The 21,865-nt window shown below is 45.9% G+C and overlaps 1 pseudogene; it reads right to left on the bottom strand.

The window, feature by feature from the left end:
• Window positions 1-286: 286 nt before the first annotated feature.
• LOC105470828 (developmental pluripotency-associated protein 2 pseudogene) lies at window positions 287-1,244 on the bottom strand (annotated as a pseudogene).
• Between the last annotated feature and the right edge of the window lie 20,621 nt (window positions 1,245-21,865).

Genomic DNA, 21,865 nt, shown 5'->3' with positions numbered 1-21,865 from the left:
ACTTCTCTCTTCATCTCGTTTCTTGAGTTACCTATTTCAGTTCATTTTTTATTTGCTTAAGGTTCTTTCTATAGTATTTTTCTCAGATGGGATACTGGATGATACACTTTTTTCTTTTCAGTGACTTTATTTTAATGGGTTTTCAGACTTACAGAAAGGGGCTCTTTAGATGGTACTGTGTCACTGGTCAACCATCTTCACTATGGAGTCCTAGTCACTCTGATTTTGTTTTGTAGATCATGAGGATTCATTCAAATCGTCTCCTCTACTGTTCCTTCATAATAGGTTACATGGTCTGAAAGTACATCCCTCCTTCTCTAGTACATTGTATTAAAAGAGGTTGCTGCTGCTTCTCCATTGTCATTAATCTTTTCATCTTCTTATTCCTTTTAGCAAAGTCGGGGCATAACATATTATCTTCTATGCCTGGGGATGGGAAAATGCAGGCAGGTAACAAGAAGAGAGAAATCATCCTCCTGTGAGTGGTAGGCACCCAGGCCTGACCTGCATGAAGCTGCAGGCGTACCCAGCCCTTTGTGTCTGCTGAGAGACATCTGCCATGGACCACACAGCACCTGACACCAGAGGCTTGCATCGAAAAGGCCTCAACAGAAACAGGAATGGAACATGAATTCACAGCCTTCGGCTGAACAGCTCTTGCAGCAATTCTTGCCCATGATGCCAACATGGTTCCCCACGCTGAAATTATCACTTCAACTGTATTAGTCTCTTCTGTTCTTTCATTCGTCTCATAACTTTTCTGAAGCCCCTTGCTCTCTCGGTCACTGCCTTGTGTTTCCTCGAACATCGCTGTAATCTGGTCTCTTGTGGCGTTTCAGGCATATCTTGCTGTTGTTCAGGATAAGCATGCCTGCGGAGCCTCAGATAAACTTCTATTTTCTTGCCATTGGTACTCAAACCAAGTTGTTGACACCAGTCCCGCGAAGTGTCCCGACACACCTTACTAATGGGAGGCAAAGTGGCCGGCAAGGGAAGGGCTGGTATGTTGCATCCAGCCTTTGGCGGAGCTGTAAATTGTTCATTTGTTTGAAGTAGATGACCTTGATTGTATTTCTTAGGCTTCTCCAGTGTGACAGTAGAAGTTGAAGAAACACTTGGGTTCCGTTGGTTCCATATTTGGGTCATCTTTAACTGGCACCCATGTCAAAATCACACTTTCCTCATCAGCTACTTCCCCCCTCAAAGAAATTCTTCTTGCTGCTATCCAGATTTGAGTCTGACATATTCTGCAACACCCCTGTCTTGTCCATTCGGTGATACGATTTTTAAAAATCAGTCTGTGTGTGATGGCTCATGCCTGTAATCCCAGCACTCTGGGAGACCCAGGCAGGTGGATTGCTTGAGTCCAGGAGTTCAAGACCAGCTTGGGAAACATGGCAAGACCCCCGTCTCTACCAAAAAAATACAAAACGTAGGCAGGCGTTGTGGCACGTGCCTGTAATCCCACCTACTCGGGAGGGTGTAACTTTTTTTTTTTTTTAAACCCTGGCCAGCAAAAGGTATTTCAGCTGACTCAAGTATTTTGTAGATATCGTTCCCCTCTCTCCAGCTTCCCATTATTGTAGGTGAGAAGCGTGACACTGTCTCTTTTCTGTTTCTTGGTAATTAATGTTTTTTTCTTTGTAGTAAAGGGTGTAAAAGTTTCTCTTTTTACCTGCTCTTCAAGAATTTAATTTGGATGGGTTTAGGTATGTGACTTTCAGGAACCCCACGAGTTCTTCGTAAACCTCTGACCCAAGTCTTTTTCACTCAAAGAAGTTACCTTCTATCATTTGTTTAATGATTTTCTCTTTCCTGTGTTCATTTTTCTCTTTCTCTTATAACTCCTATTAGGTCTACTGGATCGAGCCTCCTAGTCTCCTCTTTTGCCCTTATGATTTCCATCTCTGTGTTTTTGTTCTGTATTTGGGATATTCTTGCACTTGGCCTTCTCAGTCTGCTTTAATGTGTCCAATGAGTATTTTAGTCAAAGCTCCAGGAAGTCTGTGTTTCTTTGTTTTTGTTTGTTTGTTTGTTTGGGATACTGCGGTTGAATGTCCTGCTTACACTTCTGCCCCGGCTGTCTAATCCGGCAGTGTGATTTCCATGAAGGGCCGTTCGGCGGATGCTTCCTCTCCCTCTCTCTGCCCACTGAGGCCCTGTAGGTGCAGAGTTGTTTTTTTATATCTGTTCTTTGAAGTTCAAGGCCAGCTTCTGGAGGTTCTTTCAGTGATCACAGTCCTGTGAGTGGTGGGAGGGATGGCCCCTGTGGGACATCAGTGTAGCTGGATATAAGGGGTCAGTCCCAATTAAGGCATGGGAAGGAAGGAGGCCTCTCAGTCCCACCACGTCCCCATGTTCAGCTTCTCCTCAGCAACCTGGGACCAGGAAAGCCCATTCATGAATGTCAAGGTAGCCCTTTCCATGGGTCCACGAGTCTAAAGGAACCAAGCGCAGGGCTCTCCACAATTATAGCCTCTCCCCAAGCTTTCCACCCACTGATCCACAGGGGAGAAATCTCCTCGGCTCTCTTCACCAGGTCAAAATTTGAGTAGAGGGCAGACAGGGCACCATCTAATGAAAATCTCTATCTCACCTCAACCCCTTCAAAGAAATCCAGGACACTCTGGATCTACGGTCCCTGGCGAACGCCTCCTTAACTTCTGAGATGGTTTAACTCTTTGTTCTCCACATCTGATTTCTTTGGATGAGTCCTTCAAAGTTATGTGCATTAATGACAGATCCTTGAATAAGTAGATTCACTTTAAAATTGTGTTCATTGGGGAAAAAAACTGGGTGAAAAGGGCGAGATTACAAAGCGTGCGTGTGTGTGTGTGTGTGTGTGTGTGTGTCTATCCCCCACACACGGATATATCACATATATGCAGAAAAGTGTTGGCATGGACAAACACCACATTGTCACCTGTAGATGATGAAGTTATAAGTACTTTTATTGTCCGCCTTTTTCTTATCTAACTTGTGTACTATTTCTTGTTTATGAAACATAAAAGAGCCGGTTCAATTGGTAATTCAGCAAAATGCATTATAAAATGTCATTTGACTTTCACAGGTATTTTCAGAGGGTGTGAGGAGTGAGATGGCAAACAACCCTCCACCTCTCCGTCTCAATGTCTGTCAGTGAGAGCCCACCTGGAGAGCCCCATGCTCTCAGCAGGCTCGCCAGGCTGTTGGTAACCTATAGAGAAAAGGAGGACCACAGGCAGTAGCTTCCTGCCCAGAGTCACCCAGGACAGCCCCCGCCCAAAGACGGACCCCAGCCTGGAATTGGCTCCAGAAGCAAAGGTTAGACCCCTCTGATTTCCCAGGTGTCCCCAGTTGTCTAGTCCTGGCTCAAAGAGGCTGGACAGTCTTTCAGAGCAGAACCATTTCCAGGTGCCCACTGAGTCTCCAGCACCAGGCACCGGCACTTAGCAGCCACTCGGGAAACTGGTTGAATGAATGATCTCACGGCCTCTCAGTTCACTTGATAAAATCAGACATATTAGTAGCTGTCATTGCTTACTCTTTGGATTTGCAATTCCCTCTAGGTGAGGGGTCAAAATTTGAGTTGTATAGGAAGATTTCAGCTCAACAAAAGGATTCACACTTTAATTTGTATAGGAAGATTTTAGCTCCTGCTGGTTCACACAAGAGGCTTCCTTTCAAAGAGCTGAATTCCCTATCAGTGGACATGACCTAGAAGGGGCTGGCTATCTCCTGCCAGAGGCGATATGGAGGGGTTCCGTGCTGGCTATGAAAAGAGCCCAGATGTGCTCTAAGCATTCCTCTAATTCAAACTCTATGACAAATGCAATTCCTGGTTCAGAAATCTTATGCAAATTTGCCTCTTCCTTCCAAAAATATTCTTTAACCCTGATGTCATTCCTGTACCTACTAAAACTCTCCTTTGAGGCAGCCAACTGTGATTCAAGGGAAAGGTTGAGTGTGTCCTTGTAACAACCATGAGAGCAGCAGGCCTCCCCGACCCAAGAAAGCCTCCTTGGGGCACCCTGGACAGGCCTGGGATCAGTTAAGGAGAGTTTTACAGAACTGTGTCCCTGGACTGTTCCACAGGTATTTGAAAGAACAAATCCCAAGGAAGATATATGGTAGGACAGGTGATATTTGAAGTATTAGCCAGAGATACAGAAGCACTAGCCACTCAGAAATGTGGTGACACCAGAGACAAGACACAGAGCAGGATCTGCCGGTCCTCTGCATCTGCTTGTTGGATTGTGAGGAGGCTCCGGGGTCGGGGCTGGGCAGCCAGTGCAGCAGGGCTGTGCTTGAGAAGCTAAGAGCAACAGCCAGTTACCAACCGGTTCAGAAGGCTTTCAACAGTTGAAGAACCAGAGTGGCCGCACCAGCTAGAAATCAGCCCTGCTCTCCAACCACTTCTGAACAGGCTGACCTTCTGGCAGAGGCTGCAGCCCCATTCCTGCAAGCCACATTTTATGGAGTTCTTTTATTAGTCTCTCATGTAACCCATAGCCACATCATAAAATTAAACACCCCATTCTGTACATCAAGTCCACTGACTTCTTGAGCCCTGATTAGCACTGGGCTTTTCCCTCTTGGAGTTCTATTAAAGTAACATTATAACAGACAGAAAAGGAGTCTTTGCTGGGAGCAGCCAAATCCGCAGACTGACTGAGCTTCTGCTGGAGTCACCATGTGGCACGGCGTGTCCTCCTTTATTGGAAGCATGTTTGCCAGCTTCCTATCCATCACTCTCTGCCTCTTTCATTCCTACCCCTCCCCATCCTTCTGCAGTCATCCCTGCCCCCTCCCAAGCTCTTTCCATCTCCTAAGATGACTTAATGCCATGAGTGGTTAAATGCCTGCCTGGAGTCACTGTCAGGGTAGCCCCAACTCACCCCTGAGACTATATTTAGGCTGTGGGTGATCGCCCAGTTGGAGAGGTTATCTTTAGCCTGGCAGAGGTTGGGAGTCAATCTGGGCCATGATGTGAACAGCAGAGGGAGGAGGGAGAGGAAAGGAAACCAATACTCCAGAGTCTGCAACAGCAGCACTCAAGTGTACTCAGGTGGTGGAGAGCTAAAAGCCAAAGTGTGCTTCCTGAAACATGAGGCTCTTCCGGGAACACCCTGGAATAATGGTCTGTTTCATTCCATCCCGTGAACTAAGAACAATTTTAATAGCAGAAAATATGGCTGCATTATGAGCAGGCAGTATAAAACCACAAGCACACATGTTTTTTAAAAAAAAAAAAAGCCACAAACTCAGCATCATTGGTGGTTTTCAAGCGTTCCCATTCATATCTGTTTACTACTTCTTCATTAGTTTTGTTGCCTGCAGGTGCTAAAGGTTTAAAATGGAAGAAAAATGCATGGAAAGAATGTACATGGAAAAATTACATTACCTGAGTTAGGGAAAAGACCACTACTATTCGATTTTCAAGGTGGAACACCTCAGTCCACCTCAGGAACACCAAGGGCTGAGCTTGAAAAGCTCCCGGACCTGTTTCCAAACTATTCAAGAAAGACCATGCACTTTTCCTCAGGGCACAGAAGTAACTTTCCCTAACATCATCCCTCCCGTCCAGTCACTAACTCTTCCCTGTTATCGTTTATATCCACGGCCTCTTGGTTGACCTTCCTTACAGAACAATTGATTAGAATCTTTTGTCAAAACAACTGAATACTTGCTAGTTATGATTAGAGGGAACGTAGGTCCCAGTGTGAACCAAGGCCAAGGAGCCTCCAGGGGTGGGGAGGGACTTGCTCTGTGGGGAAGGAGACCCGCCAGGCCCTTCCCTGAGTCAAACAGTCCTGCTCATTGGAGGGGAAGAGCAGTTCATGCTGAGCAATCCTCGGCCAGACATATCCGAGGTCTGTGAAAAGCAGCAGGACCAAAGGGGAAATTCGGAAGGATCATCTTGTGGAGGTCTTTCAGGAAATCAGAGCACAGATGGTAGAGCTTTGGAACTGAAAGCTCACACAGAAGGAAGAGGATTGAAGCATCTTTTTTTTTTCCCCCAGATTCCCCAGAGCTTTCACTCCATAGTGCCAGAGGGTGTCCAGCAGGAGCAGGCCCCTGGGAACTCCTAGGACAACTCAGAGGCAGTCCAGACGGCTGGGAGTCCTTTGCTATGGGCAGGCTCCGGGTACAGGGCTCCTCAGAAGGTCATCCCTACTCTGGTGGTGAGGCCTGGGGAAACTCAAGTTACTTTACCGTGTACTTCAGTAAGTGAGTCATCTCAGCCTTTTCTTCCCTAGATTGAATGATGCTCATCCTATCAACTGGTTTACTAAGCACACCCTTTATTTTGCCGTTATATGAGTGCATTTTGGTCCTCTGTTCAACTAGAAGTTACCTTATTTTCTCTGTGACTCTTCCTCCTACCAGTGTACGGCAGAGTAACCAACAAATTGGACACTTATGAATACATTAATGAGAACCGACCCAACAAATAGTTTCCTGACCTCTATCAGTTATGCTCCTTATGATCCATCCTGACAGTGTACTGGCACGCGAGAAAATGGCCTAACGTTTCCTATACCATTTGTGACTAACCACACATCCTTAGATGATTTTTCCACCACCCTTGAGTCAGACTAGCCTTTTTCCAGGTAATATGTGAGATATCCAAATTTTATTACTCCACACTTTTAATTACTGAATGTCATTCAGAATGTGCAAGAGTAAGTAGTCCTCCAGTTCTCAAGTTCAATGGGCCTTATATCTCTTTTCCAGAGCGCCGACAACTATAACAATGTCATCAACACCTGCAAATGTGCTCAGTTCACAACAACCTCATTAAGTCATCGTAAGAAAATATAGAAATATTGCATATGCATGCATGTAGCATCTCTGGGGAAAGAAACTTCTAACGATGGCTGTACCTGCAGAAGGAGGTTGAGAAGTTGATGGTTGGAGGCAGAACGTTCACTGTATACATTTTTTAAATATTTTAATTTTTAGACCGTGTGCATGTATTGCTTTTTCAATTAAACTTTTTAAAAACTAGCTCTAAACAAACAAACAAACAAAAAACAAAGAACAAGACACAGCTCTGATCCCCTGGGCAGTGGCCCTGACAGCTGCCTAGAGTTGGTATTATACCCTATGGTGTCCAATGTCTCCTGTGTCACTGGCCCTGTGGAATGCCTCACTGAATTCAAGATGGACTATGCAATGGCCTGCCTGGTTCCTAGCCCTCACTGCCCTCTCCCTGATAACTAGGGCAACATGACTTCCGCTTATTGACTCAGTGCTAGGCCCAAGCCCCAGGACTAATCCTGTTCCTAGTCTGGAGGGATTTGAAGGGCTTGCAGCTTGGGTTACTCTGTCTCAACCCGTCTGGTTGCTGGCAGTGTCCTGCTCTTTGTGCTGTCTTGGCAGAGAGTGGTGCAGACCTTGGTGGAGACACACATCTCCATTTTTAGCTTGCTTGATTATGAAATTTATCAAGGGGTAAAGAGGAGACAAGAGATACCTATTCGGTCAGCGGCTTTCCCACTCTCCTCCATCTATTCACCAAATGCAGTTACTAAGAACCTTCTATGAGTAGGATACTACACCAGCCTGGGCAGAAGCAAGTAAGAAGCAAATGAGTATACCAGTGCCCTTCAGGAGTTCAGAGTCTAGCAATAAAGACTCATGGTCTGGGTGCGGTTGCTTATGCCTATAATTCCAGCACTTTGGGAGGTCAACTTGGGAGAATCACTTGAGGCCGGGAGTTCAAGACCAGCCTGGGCAAAAGAGTGAGCCCCATCTCTACAAAAATAAATTTATTTTTAAATTAAACTTATTTATTTATTTATTTTGAGACAGGGTCTTGCTCTGTCACTCAGGCTGCAGTACAGTCACAGGCCGGAGTGTGATCAGAGTCCACTGCAGCCTTGACCTCCCAGGTTCAGGCAATCCTTGCAACTTTAACCTCCCTAGTAGCTGGGACCACAGACGAGCGCCACCATGCCTAGCTAATTTTTTTTTTTTTTTAATTTTTTGTAGAGATGGGGGTCTCCTTACATTGCCCAGACTGGTCTCAAACTACTGGGCTCAAGTAATTCTCCTGCCTCAGCCTCCTGAAATGCTGGTATTACAGATTTAAGCCACCGTGTCTGGGCAAAATTTTTTTTTTTTATTAGCTAGAGGCTGGGAGTGGTGGCTCACGCCTGTAATCCCAACACTTTGGGAGGCCGAGGCAGATGGATCACCTGAGGTCAGGAGTTCGAGACCAGCCTGGACAACATGGTGAAACCCTGTCTCTACTAAAAATACAAAAATTATCCAGGCATGGTGGCACATGCCTATAATACCAGCTACTCTGGAGGCTGAGACAGGAAAATCGCTTGAATCCAGGCGGCAGAGCTTGCAGTGAGCCGAGATCGCGCCATTGCACTCCAGACTGGGTTACAGAGCAAGACTCTGTCTCAAAAAAGTAAAATAAAATTAGCCAGGCGTAGTGGCACACACCTGTAGTCCTAGTTACTTGGGAGACTGAGGCAGGAGGATTGCTTGAGGCCAGGAGGATGAGGCTGCAGTAAGCCATTATCACGCCACTGCACTCCAGTCTGGGTGACATTGTGAGACCTTGTCTCTAAAAAATGAATTAAATAAATAAAAAACAAAGACTGATGGAGTCCAGCTCAAGAACTTTAATGCAAACAGGCAGGTGTGAGGGAGGAGAGAAGGAAGGATTGCTTTCAATCACAGACAGCAAGACAAGGAGCAGCCCAGGAAAGCTTTCAGAAGGGGATGACATTGCTGTGAAGACTTATGAGCTGAAGGGAATTCAGTAGCTGCAGATAGAGCCTTTCAGATCGAGGAGGTGGCCGGCGAAGGGGATCCCACTTTCACAAAACATAAAGGCTCTGCACTTCTGTTCCCCCACTCCTCGGAGAAGGAGGATGAGAAGAGCTGGGCCCCCAGAACCCAGGACCACATAAGAAGGTTTTTCTGTTTAAGACAGCCTTCTTCTCCACTATTTGTCTGGTAAATACCTATTCTTCAAGCCCCAGCCTAAGGACACCTCCTCTGGGAAGCCCACCATGACTTTTCCAGGCAGGGTTAGTTGTCCTGTCTGCTGCACTCCTACAACCCTCTGTCCGAGAGAGTTAGGGAAATTTAGAAGTTAGGCAAACAGGCTCTGCCACCATTCTGCCTGAATTCAAATCCTGGCTCAGCCACTGCCTTGCTGAGTCATCTGAAGCAAGGCACTCACCTCTCTGGGCCTCAGTTTTACCATCTGTTTTACCAACAGCGTAACGATGGCACTGTCCTGAGGTCACTGTGAGGATGAAACAAGGCAATGTCCCTAAAGCAAGCGCCTGCTGTAGTGTCTGTTCTTGTTACTCATAACCCTGGGCTGCTCTTACTGGACTGTGCTTGTGACCGAAAGAACCCTGAGGGCCAGGGCTATTCATCTCTGGATCTCTCTCTGCAGTGTTTAGAGGTGTTGTCCACAGTGCAGGTGTTCAATTTCTATCTTCTGAAGGACTGAACAAAACATGGCAATGAAAAGCGACAAAATGAATCAAGCCTTAATGCAAAGACACAATAAATGCAGGTGAAATGACGGGAAAGGAGCAAGGAATGTAGGAAAGTAAATAGGGGGAGAGGAGACGGTGCCACGACTTCAGAGGAGAAAAATTCCTATTAAATTCCTGTTCCGCCCGTAATTCCAGCACTTTAGGAGGCCGAGATGGGTGGATCACCTGAGGTCAGGAGTTCGAGACCAGCCTGACCAACATGGTGAAAACCCATCTCTACTAAAAACACAAAAATTAGCCGGGCGTGGTGGTGGGCGCCTGTAATCCCAGCTACTCGGGAGGATGAGGCTGGAGAATCGCTTGAACCCCGGAGGCGGAGGTTGCAGTGAGCCGAGATCACGCCACTGCACTCCAGCCCGGGCAACAAAGCGAGACTCTGTCTCAAAAAATAAAAAATTCTCGTTCATCTCTTAACCTGGGGACTGCCCATTTATATTTGGACGGTATTTTTCTCTGGCTTTCCCACTTCCCGGGCCCTTGGAGCTCCCTCCCCTGCAGGGCGGCTTCTCTCCTCCTCCTCCCTCCTCCCTCGCGCTCCCCGGGGAAGGGCCGCGGCCGCAGCTCTGACCTCGCCTCCCACGCGGGCCAGCAGCCGGCCAGCCGGCGGGCGGGGCAGGAAGGGGGAGCCGCGGCTCCGGGCACCCGAGATCCTTAACTGCAGCTTCCAAAGGCCTGGCTGATCCTAATCAGTGTGGGAAAGGAGCGCCGGGCCCAGCCCGCCGGCCGGAGACGCCGCCTCTTTTCATAAACTTTATCGCCGCGGTGCACAGGCGCTGATAAAGCACCGTAAATAAACGAGCGGGCGGGAGTGCGCGGCTGTCCGGAGGCTGCCTGCGCGCACGCCCTGCCGCGGCCTGCAGCTCCCGGGGGAAATGAATCACACGCCGGGCTGCAAAGAGCAGCGTGTTCTCCTCTCCAGACCAAGGCCGTAAATAATAATGCGTTCCTTCCCTACGTGGAGACCCTCACCTTTTGTTTTATGCATTCCATAAAAAGCCCAGGAGTTTTCTTCCGGCTGCCTGGTCTCCCCTCCTTGCCCGGGGAGTTAGGAGTGCTGTGTTCTGGGTTAGGCGTTTCCCTCGGGTGGAGCTCCTGGGCCTGGGTTGGGCCTGGGCGTGTGGCTCGGTGTTCGTAAGTCCCCTTTGGCTCTTGCACAACAGACCGAGGCTGGAGCAGGGCAGGGGGGCCGGAGTGGAGGGGTTTGAAGGGGGATGGTTTGACATCTCTGGTGCCTGGTGATGGTGAGCCCGGTTCCCGCCAGGGTGGCCACGGACGTGTGTGGGGGGATAGTCCGCTGCAGCTGAGTCATCGAGGAACCCTGGGCACTGCTGCTTCAGAGGCCAAGGGAGAGTGCACACCCTGGTCACAAAGAAAGAGGACTTTGCCCCAGTCGATGGAGTGTTCAGCAGGCCTCATGGTCCATGTCCGTGAGCTGCTGAAGTTTTGACTTGGGGGGGCCCAAAGTTAATCTATGGTACAATTTTGGGGAGTCGAGTTGGAGGACGATTCCATGAATATGAAGCAATCTAAAAAGTCAGGGGTGTGTGGAACAGCCCAAAGCAGGCCGGCTCTGTCACAAGGTCCAGTCTCTAACCCAACCCTGCTGCCACTCCGCTCTGTGGTCTTGGGCAGCCACTGCCCTTCTCTGAGCCTCAGTTTCCCCATCCTTATTATGATCTCTAAAGAGATCTTCCGGTTCTCCTGCTCACTTAGTGAGAAGTAACATCCTTGCTATAAATTCTTCCATTTCCGAGGTGTCGCAGCACAGGACCCTCTGAAGAAACACTGTAATGTCCACTTAGAAGAAACCGGGACATAGGCCTTTTCCGTAACCCACACCTCGTTAGTGAGATTAGCGCTGGAAATGACCTCTTGGGGAGGTTACAGAGGTACAGGAGCCCTCTAGCCAGAATAAAGTCAGCTTGTGAGGTAAAAAGATTTAAAAATAAAATCCAGTGCATGATTACAGCATGAGGTCAGGGCTTCTCTGCGCCCCAAGGATAAGCTCCATGGCAGCTGGGGGTCTGCTTCCTGTGAGGATTCACTGGCTCCAAACATCTCATCCCGAAAAGTCAAATGTTTCCTTTTGGGGGAAGCAGGGCTGGGAAGGAAGGAGAGAGAGGAACCTAGGAGTCCTGACAGATTCTCTTTGGTTCAGCACTCCTAGAGAGTGTGGGTTTTGGGAGCTGACTCCTCCAGCCATGGCCAACAAAAGGAGATCACTCATGAAATAGAAATGAACAAAGGCGGCCAGGCACAGTGGCTCAGGCCTGTAATCCCAGCACTTCGGGAGGCCGAGGCGGGTGGATCACGAGGTCAGGAGTTCTAGACCAGCCTGACCAACATGGTGAAACCCTGTCTGTACTAAAAATACAAAATTAGCCAGGCGTGGTGGTGCGTACCTATAATCCCAGCTACTCGGGAGGCTGAGGCAGGAGAATTGCTTGAACCCGGGAGGTGGAGGTTGCAATGAGCCGAGACAGTGCCACTGCACTTCAGCCTAAGCAACAGAGTGAGACTTCATCTAGAAAAAAATACAAATAAAAAATAAAAGACATGAACAAAGGCCTGGTTCTTCTAATACCCATTTCTGACACCACATGTCCCAGGAAACATGTGGCCCCAAACAGGCTTCATTTCCTGCTCTCCGGACAGAAGGCCACTCAGTCTTGTTTCCTTTATTTGCATAATGTCAAGAAAAATGAGTCACGCCAGATTGGCATGTGTTAAGTAATATTGGCAAAAAGTTTCCAACTGAGTTTAGAGTATATTTCTTACCAAGGAACAATCACTCACTCAATTGCTGATTTATTACGACGTGACTGTGATTATCTCTCCGGGTCTCAGTTTTCCATCCATGAATCCTTGTGATTTTTAATTTTTCATGTAGGACTGTCATGAGAAGTAAGATTGTTAAATTTCCAGAACAGAAATAAGTAAGGGAAACATCTAAGTGTGACTCCTCCAGAATCGCTCTTGCTTCCAATTTTGTCTGCTGTTAATGGAGGTCAGCAACTAAGGGAAAAAAGGAGAAAACACATTTAAAAAAAAAAAAAAAAAAAAAAAAAAGCCTGAATGTAAAAATAATTGGACTAGCCTGCCAAGAATAGAAGCCCTAGTGTAGTGGTTCTGAAACTTTTAGAGTCACAGAACTTTGTAGAATCTGATGAAAATCACATCCTGCACACCCCCATGGACATACAAATATATACCTGTCTTTGCAGTCATTTCAGGCGTTTGTGGACCCCTGAAGCCCCACCTAAGGATGCTGTTAAGAACCTCTGCTCTGGAGAATAATAAAATGTTGAGCCTCTGTTTCCTAATCTGTGAAGAGGATATAGCACTCACTCCCAACCAGCTTCGTGGAAGAGAAGGAAGAAGCTACATAGACCTGTGCTGTTAAAACATATTGGTTCTCTGCCTGGCAAACATGTAATATTGATGCAGTTCTATTACCATCATCTGCTACAGTCATTCCCTATTCTGCTTCATGGGATGTAAATTTCTTTGTAAGACAGAAGCAGCCCTGTCTGTGAAATTCCCAAAGCAAACCCTTCTGGTAAGCCAGCACTGTAAGTTTTCATACTTGCCTGTTAGAAATGTAATGAGTCCCCACGGAGACCAAAGGGAAGGCTGGAGGTAGCTCTGCAGGCTCTCAAAGGGTAATAATTGCTGGGGCAGGAACGCACCAAATGATACCCTTGTGGTTTTAAAAGTCAATGTAACTTTCCAAAGAGCCCTCCTTTCTCCCAGAGTAGGTTGCAATATTTGAAAAATTAACAATATTTTAAAAATTCACCCACTGAAACAAAACGTTGAGTTTGGGGAAAAAGTTTCTGATGCATCAGTTAAAAAATAAAAGCTTTTCATGTATCAGTAATATATTAAATAGAATCATCCATTTGGTTCGAGGAACCTAACTGCAATTTCTGTAAATATCACCAGTAAAATAAAGGGATTGGATTAGACTTTGCTATCCTTTAATCTTCCTGGGTTTGCAGATCCTTTCAGAATTAGATATGAGATATAGTTTCTGGCCCCAGAAAATACACATTTACTAGACACGTAACTCTCACATAATTTTACTTGCAATTTGGGGGTTTTACAAAATCCTAGCAGTCCATGTGGACCACAAGGTTCATGAAAGCTAAACTACCCACGCTCTAAGGCCTCTTCTGCCTTGATAGGCTTCAGAGGATTCAGTTCCTTCGCCATTTTGCAGAGCCTCTGCAAAGACAGGAAGGGGCAAAGTTCTCCCTACAACTGCTGTGAAAATAACCATGCTTTAAACACTCAATTTAGGTTATGTTTAGAAAGCGTAGTCCAAATAAGCAGCTCTTCAGGACAATGACATAAAACTACAATTTGACGTTTTTTTTCCTGGAAGACAGGGAATGAGAAGGATGGGAGGCCTGGACAGTGCAAGATGAAGAATGGGATGTGGTCGGAACACACAGACGGCACAGTCCTTGAAGAAGGGATTGTTGAGGGTCTTGAGAAGGCCTCGGCGAGCAGCAATCTTGCCTCTGTGGGAAGTGGTAAGGGAAGCTACGCGGCTTCTCAACACGCAGAGGGGTTCTTCTGATGGTACCTGTAGCAGGCCTCGCTGCTGGTCATAAACATTTACTGCCCCTCCCTGAAAGAGGATGATATTTCTCCTCCTCCTTGACATTAGGCTTGGCCATGCTATTTGCCCTGGCCAGTGAAATGTACAGAAATGACATCTCTCACTTCCAGGCAGAAGATCTAAGAGCCAGCTCAAGCTTTACCATGTGCTCCTGTCCACATCCACGAGGCTGGCAGGATTCTAGGTCCACTGCGCCCTCAGTGAAGGGAACGTCGGGCAGCGCTGCAGTCAGCCTCTCAGGCATCAGGTGAAGTGCAAGAAAATATTTTTGATGTTGTAAGCCTGTGAGGTTTTGGAGTTGCTTGTTACTGCCGAAGAGCCAAGACTAATTTCCTGCTGTACCATCCTCCTTTGGGAAGGAAGAGAGATGGATTACAGCACCAGCCAGCGTCTGCAGGAACTATGTGCATCCTCCTCTTTCCATCCTTCCCACTCCTGACATGTTAAAACTAAGTGTCAATTTGATTGGGTTGAAGGATGCAAAGTAATGTTCTTGGGTGTGTCTGTGAGGGTATTGCCAAAGGAGATGAACATGTGAGTCAGTGGACTGGGGGAGGCAGACCCACCCTCAATGTGGGGGGGGCACCATCTAATCAGCTGCCAGCATGGCTAGGATAAAGCAGGCAGAAGCAGGTGGGAGAAGCTGACTTGCTGAGTCTTCTGGCCTTCATCTTTCTCTCGTGCTGGGTGCTTCCTGCCCTTGAACATCAGACTCCAAGTTCTTCGGCTTTTAGACTCTTGAACTCACACCAGTGTCTCTCTCTCTGGCCTTCGGCCACAGACTGAAGGTTACACTGTCGGCTTCCCTACTTTGAGGTTTTGGGACTCAGACTGGCTTTCTTGCTCCTCAGCTGGCAGAGGGCCTATTGTGGGACTTCACCTTGTGACTGTGCGAGTCAATTCTCCTTCATATCGACATCCGTCCTATTAGTCCTGTCCCTTTAGAGAAGCCTAATCCACCTCCTCATCCACTGTGACCCGAGGAACTTAAGAGCTTAGCTAAGAGCCAGTAGCCCATCAGTCATGCCCCCTATAGCAGGTTGAATGATGCCCCCCGAAAACACATGTCCACATCTTAACCCCCAAATCATGAATGTGACTTAATTTGGAAAGGGAACCTTGCAGATATCATTAAGATTCTCCATATGAAATCATCTTGGATTACCAGGATGTGCCCTGGATCCAAGGACAGGTGTCCTTCTCAGAGATGAAGAGAAGACAGAGGAGATGGAAGCAATGTAGTTACAAACCAAAGAACCCCTAGGACCACCAGGAGCTTATAGACTCAAGGGAGGCTTCTTCCCTAGAGCCTTTGAAGACAGCCTGCAGGCCGGGCACAGTGGCTCACGCCTGTAATCCCAGCACTTTGGAGGTCCAGGCAGGCGGATCACCTGAGGTTGGGAGTTTGAGACCAGCCTAACCAACATGGAGAAACCCCGTCTCTTGAACAATGAGATCACTTGGACACAGGAAGGGGGAACATCACACACCGGGGCCTGTTGTGGGGTGGGGGAAGGGGGAGGGATAGCATTAGGAGATATACCTAATGTAAATGACGAGTTAATGGGTGCAGCACACCAACCTGGCACATGTATACATATGTAACAAACTTGCAACTTGTGCACATGTACCTTAGAACATAAAGTATAATAAAAAATAAAAGTAAAATAAAAAAAAAAGAAACCCCGTCTCTACTAAAAATACAAAAATTAGCCGGGCGTGGTGGCGTATGCCTCTAATTCCAGCTACTCGGGAGGCTGAGGCAGGAGAATCACTTGAACCCGGGAGGCCAAGGTTGTGGTGAGCTGAGATCGTGCCATTGTGCTCCAGCCTGGGCAACAAGAGTGAAACTCTGTCTCAAAAAAAAAAAAAAAAAAAAAAGAGAGAGAGCCTGCGGCCCTGCTAACACCTTGATTTTAGACTTCTGGTCTCCAGACCTCTGAGAGAATAAATTCTGCTGTTTTAAGCCACCCAATGTGTGGTAATTTGTTACAGCGACCATATAAAACTAATAATTTCACTTTCGCAAAATAGCTTTTCTTCATTTGTTCCTCTCTTTGATATACTTCTTAAAGGCAAGAGCTACAAAGCAGTATACTAATGGACTGGGGGAAAAGCCTACCTTTCTCTCTGTCCAGTCCCCAGGGCAGGGCCTCAATTCCGTTGAAAGGGAGGGAGAACGTCAGCTCCCAAAACCTGACTGCTGCACTTCCTCTCCAGGGGAGACACCAGCAGTGAGAGGCTGAATCCGTGATTACAGACTATGCAGAAAGTGAGTCTCAAAATAAACAGCTCCTGGAGTCAAAGCTCAGGGGACGATACATAGAATTTTGGAGTCTTCAGGACAGAGAGAGAGCATGTAGTTCAACTTCTTCAGGCAGTTTTTAGAGGTACAAGAGGGCAAGGAATTTTGTATATTCGCATGTTTTTGTGTTATTAAGGACCCTGAGGGCTGGAGAGAGAGAAATCTGTCCAGGTCACAAACTAGGGGCTGAGAGCAATTTCACCACCCAGCGCAGGAGGACTCTTCCTCCACCTCTGGGGTCCTGCCTCTGTGGTGCTGCCCCCAGAATGGGGGCTTTTTACACACAACAGGTCTCACTCACTTAGGTCTTTCATAAGCCCTCAGCTCTCCTGGTCTGGGGACCCCACTCCATGTCATGTTAAACATCTTATCTCATATCAAATGTAATTTTTTCTCTTTAAAAATCTCGTAGTTCTTTTATAATTTTTGCTTCTGAAAGTAATTGCCTATAAACAACTTGCTTGATTTTAGATTTTCCACAGTTTTCAGTAATCATCATACAAACTCAGGAAAATCTAGCCATAGATTATTTTCAGAAGCAATGAAATTTATATGAATGCTACATTTCATAATTAACAAGATTGGCATTATGCTTTCTGCTGTACAGATTTAATTGACATTTTATTAATTTCAGGTTTGCCTTTTAGTGCTTTGATTGGGAAGTGTTTGGGGAAGCCTTCACATGAAGGATGTCAACAGGTGTTAGCAGGTAAGGTAGACAGAACTGGGTGGCAATGCCTGAAATGTCCAGCAAACATCTCAGCTTGTGGGACTGAGTGTAGGTGAGAGAAATAGCAGACGACAGGATTCTAAGCACTGAGCCAGGCACTACCGTATCCATAATCTCCTCTGAGACTTGAAAACCAAGCTGGGGCCAGGTTACAAATGACTTCACATGCCATTCTCCCCACTGCCTGCCACTTGTACCCTGCGCAGCCATTGGGGACATTCCTGGTTCTGGATACCTGCCTCTGAGCAGCTCTCTAAACATGGGCAGGAGGCCTGTGCTTCCCCACACCCGTTTCCATCTGTTTGTATGGCCCAGAGCCACTTGTGATAGGGCCTTCCTAGGAATAGAAGATAACACCGGCATCATTCCAGGGCCACAGTGGATGGGCTTTCCCTGCCCAGGAAATGACTGCTGCATTGATCTCTGTGACACTCAGGCCGGGGCACCCTTGTGGGGAGGATTCCAGTCTGCATTGCATCAAATACCTAGGAGAGGGAAAAGCCGTGTAAGCCAAGCATATGTTTATTTGATTGAAACGAATAACTCTCACAGGCCACAAACGAGACAGGCAGACAGATGTTTCAAGCGGCACCTCATCAGCTGATTTGAGCCATCATGCGATATCAGTGCACAGAATAATTCTGGAAAGATTCTAGGAAGGGAAGTTGGCTATCTTCAAATCTCCCTCTTTAGGATGAATTTCACAGCAACCGCTTCAGATGGTAGTAGGGACTGATTATCCCCATTTTAAACCTTAGAACAGAAGGACCACTCCCCCAGTGATACCCACCTAGGAACGGAAGAAGCCAAGAAAACCACAACCCAGGTCTTTAACCTCTGAGATCTCTTTTCATTGAGCTTGGCAGAACTGCCACTCCAAAGACTCACAGCCTCTCAAAGAATGGTGGGAGCATGTCAAAAAGACAGAGAAACTGGCTTGAAAGGGCACCTGCTGGTCAAACCTGGGACAATTTATTTATCAAAATAAATAATAATGATAATAGTTGTAACGTTTGAGTAAAATAGAAATCTGTAAGTCCACACTGAAACAAACAAATACACAGAAAGAGGAGAAAGCTTTCTTTATAGTAAAATGACAACTGGTAAAAGTAGACATCATGGAATTAGAATCACCATTTAGCAACAATCATAGTGATACTCAGCCAAGAAACATCAGTAGATGTTAGAACAAGTGGGTGAATGTTTAATAAGAAATGGGAAAATTTTATACTTTCAGAGTACCTCCAGCCAAATTCTTATTAACTACAGAAGGAAAAAGAGTAATTTTACAATGAATAGTCCTGACAAATACCGCCTCAACTGAATAATCAAAGTGAATATTGGCCGGGCGCGGTGGCTCATGGTTGCAATTTCAGTGCTTTGGGAGGCCAAGACTTGTGGAGCACTTGAGCCGAGGAGTTTGATACCAGCCTGAGTGATATGGCAAAGCCCCGTCTCTACAGAAATACAAAAAGTTACCCAGGTGTGGTGGAGTGTACCTGTAGCCCCAGCTACTTGGGAGGCTGAGGTGGGAGGATCACCTGAGCCTGGGAGGTCGAGGTTGTAGGGAGCCGAGATCATGCGACTGCACTCTAGCCTAGGTGACAGAGTGAGACCCAGTCTCAAAAAAAAAACAAAGCAAAATAAAAAACCCCACAGTGAACATCACCAATAATAGGTCATGTTGAAATCATGCCCTACCTGATCAGATGTCAATATCTTGTCAAAAATGCACCTCTCAATCTAATGAGGAGAAAACATTCAACAAACCCAAACTGAGAGACATTCTACAAAATAATCAGCACATCCAATCAAAAGTGTCGGTTAGGAAAGTCAAGGAAAGATCGAGGAACTCTTCTGACTGAAGGACGCTAAAGAGACATGACGATTACATGCAACAGGTGTTCCAGGATTGGGTCCTTTTGCTACAACAAATACTATTTGAATTATTGTCAAAACTAAATGGCATCTGAGGATTAGATGGCAGAAATGTTTTGATTTGAATTTCTTTATTTTGATGATTGCACTAGAATTATGTAGGAGAATGTCCTTGTTTGTAGGAATTACACACTCAAGTGTTTAGGTTCAGGTTAAAAAGTTCTTTGTCTATTTCTGTAGCTCTCCTGTAAGCATGTAATTATTTCAAAATAAACAAAGAAAATTCCCAGACGCGAGTGAAAGCGGGGGATATTAAACATATTTTTGTCACTTCTTCCAGGAAATAGGCTACCTCCCTCAAGGATAGGGTAGTAACCAAGGACAAGCTGTCAGTTGAGACAGCTTGGTGTGCTTCTAGAAAGCCCTGTTTGCAACAAATGTCTGCAAATCAGTCCTACATCCCAGTAGCTTAAATTTATGAGGCTTCATTGTTTACAGTCAACCTTTAGTTAACAGCAGCTCTTTCATTTTACCTTTACATCTGACTCACTCGATGAAAAAAAACTTCTGAAAAACAAAACACTGAAGAGTTCTGAAATAGCTTCCATCCATAAGAACCTTTTAATAAATGTTTTTTTAAAAAAAAATACAAAATCTAAGTCTGTGATGTCAGTGCTGGTTTCCTTAAAAGAGAGAACAACCAGAAATGAATGTGCTATCATCCATCCAGCACGTAAGATAAACAAAATCAGCACCAGCTTACCACCACACAGAGCAATATACCTTCCTGTTATATCTCCTTGCTGTCTACTGCTTTTCTGCTAAATTCTGCTGAATTTCCAATGAAATGTTATACAGTGTATGACTCTTCTGTCTACCAATGACTGGCTCGCCCTCCCTCACTCCCTCTCTCCTTCCCTCCCTTCTTCATTGTCTTCATGCACGTGGGGAGATCAGAAAGTGTGTTTTTCTTACAAACCTTAGGAAAACTATAACACCTAGCGAACCTATAATTAAACTTAATATAACCTGGGAAAGGCAGAAGAAAAAGAAAATGAAGATTGTGAATCAGATGAGACAGGCAGTTAGCACGTCTCCATTTCCTTTGGGAAAGGCGAGTAAAATCTGCAGACGTCAAGTTCTCTCTGTATGCTGTGCCTAACTTGGATCTGTATTTCAACTCTCCTTTCCCAAAGAAATGCCATGTCCTAGGGATGCTTGGAGCACTTCCGCAGCATTCCACAGGAAGCTGCAATGACCCTCCATCCTCTTCAACTAGAACAGGCTGTCTCCAACTCACAATCTCACTATGTTCCAAAAGTTCTTTTTCTTTTTTTTTTTTTTTTTTTTTTGGAGACGGAGTCTTGTTCTGTCGACCAGGCTGGAGTGCAGTGGCGCAATCTCGGCTCACTGCAACCTCCGCCTCCCAGGTTCAAGTGATTCTCCTGCCTCAGCCTCCCGAGTAACTGGGACCACAGGTGTGTGCCACCATGCCTGGCTAATTTTTTGTATTTTCAGTAGAGACAGGGTTTCACTGTGTTAGCCAGGATGGTCTCGATGTCCTGACCTCATTATCTACCCGCCTTGGCCTCTCAAAGTGCTGGGATTACAGGCGTGAGCCGCAGCCCCCATCCCCAAAAGTTCTTTATTTTAAAGTATCATTTAGAGATTGGCAATAATGTTACAAATTATAATTAGATTTCCCAACTAGTCACAAAACTCCCCATAATTAGCATATAATGTAACCAATACATACACAAGCTAATGTAACCAAGCGTGTGCGTTCCCCCCCCCCCACACAGCCTTCCACATACACAAAACAAAAACAATAATAGAAAAAAATGCGTAGTATATCCCCTACATCATGCATCAACAAGCGTCTATGGGCTAGCCTGGGAATCTAACCAACATTTTTACATTGATTCACTAGGAAAAAGAAAATCGAATCCAATTTAGAACTCAGGCCTTTGGATACATTCCTTTCTTATCCCATAGTTCCTTCTCCCATCACATCTCACCCTGCAACCCCACGCCACCTCATCCCTGACAAGTAATGAATACTCTTCTCAGCTTCTCAGGCCAGAGCTACCTCTTGAAAAGGAAACCTCATTCCACAGAGGCCTTCACTCTACCTCACACACACACACACACAGAGACATACGCACAGACACACAAACTCAGAATGACTAAGGTGGCATTTTCAGGTGGTGACTGTGAGACAAGCATCCATAGTTCAGAGGTTACATTAACATAAGTGATGCATGTTCACAAGCAGCCCCTTCGCTTAGAATTCTGATATGAACAAGAACATGGTGAGGGGGTCATGCTAAGCCAAGCTCTCGTTCATTCCCATAGATAGAGACCCCAGGCCTATACTCAGTTTTATGATACTATACTATGATCACTGTCTTGCTGTAATTTTGTTTTCTCATTTCTGGCATAATCTGTTTCATTGAACACAGAAAATATGACATGTGGGCAGAAAATGAGGCTTAAAAAGAAATTTAGGAAAGCAAATATCATTTGACATTTTGCCACTAGATACGAATTTCATTTAGGACAGGTTTCTAGTGAGACTTGGTGAAATTCTCTTGTTTAAAACATCTGTAGAATAGTCTAATTATCCTGATGATGAGGAAAAGAAACAAGAAGAGGGAGGAGAAGACCTAAATAGCCGTTGGTACCAACTCGTTGCTGTAACCACACACAGCTATAAATTTATTAGATGTGACACGATTTAAGTTTCAAAAAATGAAAAGAGCATTGCCAGGATGATGTCACTGAAAGTAAAAATGTCCTTGAAATTC

The sequence above is a fragment of the Macaca nemestrina genome, chromosome 2 (genome assembly GCF_043159975.1).
Source record: "Macaca nemestrina isolate mMacNem1 chromosome 2, mMacNem.hap1, whole genome shotgun sequence".
Classification (NCBI taxonomy): Eukaryota; Metazoa; Chordata; class Mammalia; order Primates; family Cercopithecidae; genus Macaca; species Macaca nemestrina.
This window is presented reverse-complemented; position numbering and strand designations above follow the sequence as displayed.